At 38.0% G+C, this 10,672-nt stretch overlaps 1 long non-coding RNA gene across 1 annotated transcript in view; it reads right to left on the reverse strand.

The window, feature by feature from the left end:
* Positions 1 to 229: 229 nt before the first annotated feature.
* LOC108303864 overlaps positions 230 to 10,672 on the reverse strand; it is a 15,129-nt gene continuing 4,686 nt past the window's right edge. The window contains exon 3 of the long non-coding RNA XR_001824999.1: positions 230 to 352. This is a non-coding gene — a long non-coding RNA (uncharacterized LOC108303864). The remainder of the gene's footprint in view (positions 353 to 10,672) is intronic.

Below are 10,672 nucleotides of genomic sequence, written 5' to 3' on the forward strand. Positions count from 1 at the left end.
CATTGTTCCATCTATGCAATTACAGAATAGCAATCCCCTCACCAGTAATGAGAACTCTGGGTGAGTTTCTAGAAGATTTGATACATTTCCTGGTCTTTGATGACCTTGTAACACCAGATGTTCTTTTAACTCTAGGTTTCCTTCCGAAAGTAAATGCCTTTCAAATTCCTTTCCACCAATGACAAACCATATATACAACAGTGCTCTTGTAAAATTATATGACCATATCCTATACCTTTTCTGCTTAGGTATATTTACATGCACAAATACCATTGAGTTACAACTGCCTACAATATTCAGTTCAGTAACATGCTATACAGGTTTGTAGCCTAGGAGCAATAGGCTATACCATCTACGTCTATGTAAGTACACTCTGTGATGTTCACACAATGACAAAATTGCCTAGTGATGCATTTCTCAGAATGTAACCCTGTCAATAAGCTACTCATGGCTCTATGTGTGAAAGAATAAAATGATGCCACCTTTGTATGAATCTGGTGTGGAATATGCTGCAATTTTGAACAATTAAATGGCCAAACCATGCCCTATGTGCTGCCTCTATAAAAGATTGTTATAAATGAACATCATCACTTCCTAGCTACCAGTAACCAAATATACAGAACATAGAGTGGAATTCCAAAGACTGATAAAGTCAATACTTCTTAATAACCATATGATCAGCTCCACACAATAAAAGCAAAAACTAAGAGAAAGGCAGCCAGGGAGTGGTTAGGAATACAGGATCTGAAGTCAGAGAGCCTGGGTTTGATCTCAGTTCCGGTGCTCAGCAACCTAGTTCAGCAACTTGGCTCATTACCCGACCTCACTAAATCCCAGTTTATCTATCAAATGGGAAAATAATAGTGCCTGCCCATAGGGCATTGTGCCTGATAGATGAAATAATGCATTCCAAGCCCAGCACAGCACCTGGTTTCATAAATATTAGCTATTGGTTTTCAGAGGGGTTGTTTTGTTATGTCTCTGAAGTCCTAACCTGTAATTCCAATCTGCTTACTTCCTTCCATCTAACTCCCAGGCTACAGCAATATCCAACAGCCCACATATATTTCTGAAACCGGAAGCCATCTTATAAATTGTGTATCCAGCCAAGGATGCATAACCAAGGATGTATCAGACCCTCTGGGCACCAGTGTTGTTGAAAAAGTATACCTAGTTGGGAACCACTGCCCTGCTCTAAGTGTCTCGCTTTACAGAGGAGCAAATTGAGAAGGCCCAGAAGCATGAAGAATCTTCTGGGGTCACAAGACCACTTTCAGAATCTCCTCTTGACAGACCTGGCTCAGACCTGAGACTGGGAGCCAAGTGTCTTGACTCTGATTGCACAATTTTGGCACTCCTGCAGGCCGTCTTATGGAATTCAACAAGCATTTCCTGAGAAACCACAGTAGGGGTCAGGAAGGAGAACAAGATGGAGACCCTGCCAAGAATGGCATCGCAATCTCATCAGGGAAACAGGCATTGGCGGCGTTAAGAATTCTAAAAGAAGTGCCAATAAAGTGCTAAGAAGTCATAAGTGCGGCTGCTAACTCACGAAACTTTCTCATGAAGGAGCTGGAATTTCTACTGGACTTAGAAGGCTAGGGATTGAAAGGAGCCACTCTGGGTGAAATAAATCATTCAAGCAAAGGCCCCAAGGTTTAAAGGGGGAAAGCTTCATGAGAGATCTTACAATCTGCTTACAGACGAGGAGATAAACCACAGAGCTGAAACATCTGGGTTCAGAAAAAGCCAATAGTCTGAAGTATCTTATATAGAATTGCAAAGTGATAAAATTCTTCCACTGTCTCTTCCCAAATTATCCACAGAGCATCTGCTTTCTGCCTGCCACTGGTTCTGAAAGATTGAATGCCAGAGAGAGGAGTAGCTAAAACAGTTCATGTGTAGGAACCCACTCTGAAGACATTCAGAAGAATGGAGAAGCTCACTTCTCATTCTTTGGAAAAGTGGAAGCCAATAGGAAAACAGCCAGCACCTCTACTCAATGGATGTGGGAGTGAAAATGACAGTTCACCTTATGATATTTGATCCTACCTGAAAAATTAAAAAGTATAAATTTCCAATATTTTTCAATATCTATTGAAATATCTATTTTGCTCTGGAGTTTCAGTCAGTAAATAACTACATTTTGCCATCATGATTTAAAGCTATGGAAACAATAGAAATAATACTATTCAAATTTTCTTTACAACCTTACTAAAATGTTAAAAACAAGTTTGCTGTAGATAAATCCTCTCATCTTGTTCTGGTCAGCTATTGCTGTGTAACAAATCACTCCCAAACTTGATGGCATGAAACAATTATTTTATTATTCTCATGGATTCTGGTGTTATCAGCAGAGGATCCTCACAGCAAGTTGTCCAGGTTCTTGGCATCTGAAACAAAGAATCAGACAAAACACACAAGAAAGCAAGGAAAGAATGAAACAACAAAAGCAGAGATAGAAAAGTGAAAGAATAGAAAGTGAAAGTGTGGGAGCAGACCCCAGCAGTGGCTCAACAGTCCCAGATACAGAATCTTCTCTGGTCCAAATACTTCCTAGAGGTTTCCCATTGGCCACCAGGTGTTCGCCTCATGTAAATGAAGTGGTGGCCTCCAATCACGGGCTGAAGTGAAGTTACAAAGTTACACTCCTATGCAAATGTCTGATTGGTTGTGAAAAGCAAACCCATCAGAGGTACTTTCAATCTTCCATCTAGCACAGAAAAGGTGGGGGTTTGCAAAGGGAGGAGCCTATGGGCCTTTTGTAACTTAGGCCTGGAAAGTTATGGTTTTCCTTTCAGTTTAGTTCTAGGAAGTTAGAGTGAAATGGCCTTGCATTTCCTGCCTCTAGATCCTAATCTCCTGCCTCACTAGTAGGTTAGGAATTTGAAGGGGATATTCCGTAGATGACATATCCCTGCTCCATGTCATCTGGGGCCTGAGCTGGGTACACTCAAAGTGTGAAAGCATCTCCATCCACTGTTGGGTGATGCTGTCAGCTAAGACCTCGGGTAGGCTGCCAGCCAACCTACATGTTACCTCTCCTCCACATAAGTGGAAAAGGGCTTCCTCAGAGCATTGAGGCTGGGTTCTAAGTGTGAGCATCCAAAGAAAGCAAACACAGGAGAAAACATCACCTAGGCCAAAGGGGAGGAAACCTAGACTTCCCAATGTGGGGACTGTCAAGATTACATTGCAAGAAGAGCATGTGAGACAAGAGAGATCACTGCAGCCATCTTCAGAACATACAACATGCCATGCATCCCAAATAGTATTCTATATCCACCTGCCTATGCCTGAAGCTGACACCATAAAAGGAGCAATCTGTAATGAGAAAGTGTTCCCTCAGCAGGATTTATTAACTTAATTTGAATATTTTTCAGATAGCACTTTACACCTTGGCAAATCCCCTTCAGAGTATTCACAATTACCCCGTATGGTTGCTATTCTCAGTCTACCTATAGATGAAAGTTTGACGAAAATGCTGATGAAAGGTCTGAAATTCAGAGAAGTTACATGAGTTCAGCAGAGACCTTTGGGAGGTTAACTCTAAAGCCTATTTTTGCACTTTCTTTCAAGTGAAAATAGGTTTATCTAATAACTACAATAGGAAATGAATAAACAAATGGATAAACACTAGACCCTGAAATTATTTTAGCAGAAATTCTAGTCATTTATCAGAGTCCTGTGGAAATGGGACACTAACTAGGTTAGCTCTGATGAAACACAAACATCTTTTTAGATGGAGAAATCTTTAGATTTTAGAAATCTTTAGATTTCACAACCGGTCAGAGTAGGCAAAACACTAAAAATCTTCAAGTTCTAAATAGATGTAAATCAATATGGAAGAATAAAGAATAACTTTAGATTTCCAGACTACAACTATTTTTCTCTTTAGATTTCTCCATCTAAAAAGCCTGGAGAAATTCCCTGGTAGAAACGCTGAAAGCCAATGCCAACGAAGTTGGGGACGGACACTGTCAATACTGAAGTCACAGTTGTGGGTGCCCCCCAAAGTTTGCCACAAAAATAACCTGTGAGGGTGGGAGTTTTTCTTTTCATTTTCAATAACTTAAAGGTGCCACAGAAAATTTAAATCAATCCCAATTGTGACATAAACTCTTCTAAGAGAATTAAATATTCTTGGAATGCTGAAAGAGTTGGTTTTCACATTTAATTCTTGGAGTCATTTTTTCAACTGCAGACTATTAATTAAAGTATAGCTTGTCTAATCGAGACTATGAACAACTTCTTATCTTCTGTTCCCAGCACTACTCCCCAGTATTATTCTAGGAGACACCAGATTAAACTTTTGAGGAAAATAACCTGCATCATTTTCAGAATTAAAAATTTTGGAAATTAATTCTCTGAATATTAGCTCTACCTCAATGACACTACACAGTGAAAAAGAGAACAAATAATTTAAGATTTCACTATTACCTTTAAAATGTAGTTAAAAGTAATAAATGAAGAAGTAAATTCTCAGTTCTGCAAACATTCCAAGAATTGGCAGAGTAGGCAAAACCCTAAAAATCTTCAAGTTCTAAATAGATGTAAATCAATATGGAAGAATAAAGAATAACTTTAGATTTCCAGACTACAACTATTTTTCTCTAAAACTTTTTTTTCCAGTGTCCTTGCTTTGCCATTAAAAGTTCTCTAACATTAAAGGGACTGAACAACAATCCTTTCTATCATTTCAGTATTTATAAATCTGTCACAGATAGGTACTGGAGCACAGAGGCCAATTCATATTTCATATAATTCAACTTACTCCTTTTTATTTCTCTAACAAAAAAATAGTCACTTCCAGGCTGTAATCTCCTTTTTAAAATGGGCCATTAATGATTTACAAGGGTGGTCTGTGTTTTTATTTTATTTTTTCTAAAGGAAGAGAAATAAAACCTTTCATGAATGGTCTCCCAGACTGGCTTTTTCCAAGAACTAATATGAAAAAGGTATAAAATATGGTGAATAAGAAAAATCCAAGTCCAACCTCTCCTCTTGGCATTCTGGTCCCTTTATAATCTGTTTTTTACTTGCTTTTTCTGTCATTTCTTTCCCAGTATCCTCTACCCCTCCCCTTCTTCAGCTCAAGAGAATTATTTGCCAAACCCCTTCTGGATCAATGTGTAAGTCATTCTCTTCTGTTTCTCCATTTATGGGACCCCTACTCCTCCTCCAAGGTCCAAATCAAACATTGTCCTTAGCTGAAATATCCTCTCATACACCCAGGAGGTGATAATCACTCTAGCCTCATCTCATCTAATAAAGATAATACAACACTTATTCTGGTTGAGTTCTGTTGTGTGTGTGTGTGTGTGTTTTTTTTAATGAAATCAGGTTTATTAGTAAAGTAAAGGAATAAAGAATGGCTACTCCATAGGCAGAGCAGCCCCTGGCTGAATTTTAAGTGGTCATTCTTTACATATCTGCATTCCCAAATGAGTTCCAAATTGCAAACTCCCTGAGGAAGGAAGTCCTGTATTATTCCATGGTTATATCCTTGCACAACGCGTAGTACAATAGCTTAAAGCAAGCTCTCAATTTTATTAATATTTATAATAGCGGATATTTATTAGTAACATACTACTTATCAGTCTTAGTTAAGCATTTAAGGCATTTGAATTGATTTTCACAAGAACCATATGTATAAATATCATCTTTCACACTTTACAGAGGAGGAAATGAGATCACAGCATTTAAGGAACTTTCCTAATGTCACATAGTTAGTGACACTGGGATTTGAACCTGAGTATTTGGATTCCACAGCCTAAACTCCTATCCTCTACTTTCAACTTGATCGTTTAAATGAAATTAATTTAAATTAATTTAAATGAAATTCGAAAATAGCACAGACTATTCACTGAAAATGAAGTTTAGAATGGGCAGAGGAAGGGACGTTCTGCTACCGGTAAAGGGTCTTGACTGCAAGTTCTCCAGGTTCTTGGGGTTTTGAACAAAGAACAAGACAAAACACACAGCAGAGCAAGGAAAGAATGATGCAACAAAAGCAGAGATTTAAAGTGAAAGTACACTCCACAGTGTGGGAGCTGGCAGGAGTAGCAGCTCAAAGGCCGGGATACAGAATCTTCTCAGGTCCAAATACCTCCTAGAGATTTCCCATTGGCCACTTTGTGTTCACCTCATGTAAATGAAGTGGTGGCCCCAATCAGAGGCTAAAGTGAAGTTGCAAAGTTGCACTTGTATGCAAATTAAGACTTGGCCAGCAATCAGTCTAATTGGTTGCTTTTGCAAGCAGTCAAAGGCTGAAGTGAAGTTACAAAGCTACACTCCTATGCAAAAGCAACCAATCAGAGGTACTTTCAATTTCTCATCTGCCATGCAGAAAAGGTGGGGGTTTGCAAAGGGAGTAGTCTCTGGTCCTTTTGTTACTTAGGTGTGGAAAGTCAGGGTTTTCCATTCAATTTAGTTCTAGGAAGTCAGAGTGAAATGGCCTTAGGTTCCCTGACTCCGGACCCTATTCTCCTGCCTCAGTTCCATTGGCTTATTATTTTTGCTGTCTACTACATAAACGAGGAGTCTCTGGAATTTCATTTTTCATAAGCCACACCTGGATCTTCCTAAAACAGATCTTTTTCTTACTCATTAGTCAAAGTAAATTCATCTTCCTTTAATATCATGACACCATCAGGAGTATTAGCAAAGCATAATATTAATTATCTCACTCAGATGTACAATCATCATAGAACATAAAAGAGAAAAAATTCTTCCTTTAAATTCCTCATAACTCCCAAGTGATAAATGAGGGAGTAAATTTAAGGTCAAAGGAAGGGTTCAAGCTATGTCTATACAGCCAAATCACTGAGTCATACATCCAACAGGCTGTTATATATTTTAAAAATATTTTACCATTCATATTGGCCAAACTAATGTAATTGATTCATAAATGCCAGTGATTACTGTGTTGGGAATGATTTTTCCATTTATCTACTGATGCACAAAGTCCTAGAACAAGAGATAAATTGAGAAACATTCAACTTTGTCTTTTTCTTGTCCCTCCAATCCCCTCTCAACATTGTTGCTAGCTTTCTAAAACACAACCTTAAGTGAAAAGAAATGAACCTCGACCCATACCTCTCATCTTATCCAAAAATTGCCCCAAAATGGATCACAGAACTAAATGCAAAACCTAAACTATACACAAATTTATAAATGAGACACACATAGGCTCAAAATAAAGGGATGGAGGAATATTTACCAAGCAAATGGAAAAAAGAAAAAAAGCAGGGGTTGCAATCCTAGTCTGATAAAACAGACATTGAACCAACAAAGATCAAAAAAGACAAAGCAAGCCACTACATCATGATAAAGGAAGCAATCAATGCAATGGAAAGAGCTAACTATCCTAAATACATATGCATCCAATACAGGAGCACCCAGATTTATAAAGCAAGTTCTTAGAGACATACAAAGAAACTTAGACTCCCACACAATAATAGGAGATTTTAAAACCCAACTGTACTAGACAGATCAATGAGACAGAATATTAACAAGGATATTCAGGACTTTAACTCAGCTCTGGACCAAGCAGACCTAATAGACATCTACAGAACTCTCCACCCCAAATCAACAGAATATACATTCTTCTCAGCACCACATAGCACTTATTCTAAAACTGACCACATAACTGGAAGTAAAACACTCTTCAACAAATCCAAAAGAACAAAAATCATAACGGCCTCTCAGATCACAGTGCAGTCAAACTAGAACTTAGGATTAAGAAATTCACTGAAAACCACACAATTACATGGAAACTAAACAACCTGCTCCTGAGTGACTGCTGGGTAAATAACAAAATAAAGGCAGAAATAAATAAGTTCTTTGAAACTAATAGGAACAAAGACAAAATGTACCACAATCTCTGGGACACAGCCAAAGCAGTGTGTAGAGAGAAATTTATAGCACTAAATGCCAGCAAGAGAAAGCAGAAAAAATCTAAAATTGATACCCTAACATCACAATTTAAAAAATTAGAGAAACAAGAGCAAATAAATTAAAAAGCTAACAGAAGACAAGAAATAACTAAGATCAGAGCAGAACTGAAGGAGACAGAAACACAAAAAAACTTTCAAAAAAATATCAATGAATCCAGGAGCTGGTTTTTTGAAAATATCAACAAAATAGATAGACTACTAGCAAGACTAATAAAGAAGAAAAGAGAGAAGACTCAAACAGACACAATAAAAAATAAAGGGGATATCACCACCAATCCCACAAAAATAAAAACTATCAGAATACAATAGACACCTCTACACAAATAAACTAGAAACTCTAGAACAAATGGATAAATTCCTGGAAACATACACCCTCCCAAGTCTAAACCAGGAAGAAGTCAAATCCCTGAATAGACCAATAACAAGGTCTGAAATTGAGGCAGTAATTAATAGCTTACCAACCAAAAAAGTCTAGGACCAGACGGATTCATTGCTGAACTCTACCAGAGTTACAAAAAGGAGCTGGTACCATTACTTCTGAAACTATTCCAAACAATAGAAAAACTCTTCCATAACTCATGTTATAAGGCCATCATCATCCTGATATCAAAACCTGGCAGAGATAAAACAAAAAAAGAAAATTTCAGGCCAATATCCCTGGTGAACATAGATGCAAAAATCCTCAATAAAATACTGGCAAACCAAATCCAGCAGCACATCAAAAAGCTTATCTTCCATAATCAAGTGGGCTTCATCCCTGGCATGCAAGGCTGGTTCAACATCAGCAAATCAAGAAACACAATCCATCACAAAAACAGAACCAATGGCAAAAACCACATGATTATCTCAACAGATGCAGAAAGACCCTTCAACAAAATCCAACAGCCCTTCATGCTAAAAACTCTCAATAAACCAAGCATTGATGGCACATATCTCAAAATAAGAGCTATTTATGACAAACCCACAGCCAATATCATACTGAATGAGCAAAGGCTGGAAGCATTCCCTTTGAAAGCCAGCACAAGACAAAGATGCCCTGTCTCACCACTCCTATTCAACATAGGATTGGAAGTTCTGGCCAGGGCAATCAGGCAAGAGAAGGAAATAAAGGGTATTTGAATAGAAAGAGAGGAAGTCAAATTGTCTCTGTATGCAGACGATATGATTGTACACTTAGAAAACCCCATTGTCTTAGCCCAAAATCTCCTTCAGCTGATGAGCAACTTCAGCAAAGTCTCAGCAAACTAAATCAATGTGCATAAATCACAGGCATTCCTATATACCAATAATATACAGAGAACCAAATCATGAGTGAACTCCCATTTACAATTGCTACAAAGAGAATTAAATATCTAGGAGTACAAGTTGCAAGGGATGTGAAGGGCCTCTTCAAGGAGAACTACAAACACTGCTCAAGGAAACAGGAGAGGACACAAACAAATGGAAAAACATTTAATGCTCATGAATAGAAGAATCGACATCATGAAAATGTCCATACTGACCAAAGTAATTTATAGATTCAATCCTATCCCCATCAAGCTACCATTGACTTTCTCCACAAAATTAGAAAAAACTACTTTAAATTTCATATGGAACCAAAAAAGAGCCTGCATAGCCAAGACAATCCTAAGCTAAAAGAAAAACACTGGAGGCATCACACTATCTGACTTCAAACTATGCTATAAGGCTACAGTAACCAAAACAGCATGGTACTGGTACCATAACAGATATATAGACCAATGGAACAGAACAGAAGCCTCAGAAATAACGTCACACATCTACAACCTTCTGATCTTTGACAAATCTGACAAAAACAAGCAATGAGGAAATGACTCCCTATTTAATACATGGTGTTGGGAAAAATGGCTAGCCATATGCAGAAAACTGAAACTGGATTCTTTCCTTACACCTTATACAAAAATTAACCCAAGATTAATTAAAGACTTAAATGCAAGACCTAAAACCATAGAAACCCTAGAAGAAAACCTAGGCAATACCATTCAGAACATAGGCATAAGCAAGGACTTCATGACTAAAAGACCAAAAGCAATGGCAACAAAAGCCAAAATTGACAAATGTGATCCAATTAAACTTAAGAGCTTCTGCACAGCAAAAGAAACTACCATCAGAGTGAACAGGCAACCTACAGAATGGGAGAAAATTTTTGCAATCTACCCATCAGAGAAAGGGCTAATATTTAGAATCTACAAATAACAAATTTACAAGAAAGAAACAACCCCATGAAAAAGTGGATGAAGGACAGAAACAGACACTTCTCAAAAGACGACATTTATGCGGTCAGCAAACACATGACAAAAAACTTATCATCATGTGGCACTTATGTACCACAGAACACTACGCAGCCAAAAAAATGATGAGTTCATGCCCTTTGCAGGGACGTGGATGAATCTGGAAACCATCATTCTGAGGAAACTAACAAAGGAATAGAAAAACAAACACCACATATTCTCACTCATAAGTGGGAGTTGAACAATGAGAACACATGGACACAGAGAGGGAAACATCACACACCAGGGCCTGTAAGGGGGTGCGGGGGCTAGGGGAGGGATAGTATTCAGAGAAATACCTAATGTAGATGATGGGTTGATGGGTGCAGCAAATCACCATGGCACGTGTATACCTGTGTTAACAAATCTGCATGTTCTGCATATGCATCTCTGAACCGAAATTATAATATCCTGAAACTTAAAGTA

This window comes from Cebus imitator, unplaced genomic scaffold (genome assembly GCF_001604975.1).
Source record: "Cebus imitator isolate Cc_AM_T3 unplaced genomic scaffold, Cebus_imitator-1.0 Scaffold2, whole genome shotgun sequence".
In the NCBI taxonomy this organism is placed as follows: domain Eukaryota; kingdom Metazoa; phylum Chordata; class Mammalia; order Primates; family Cebidae; genus Cebus; species Cebus imitator.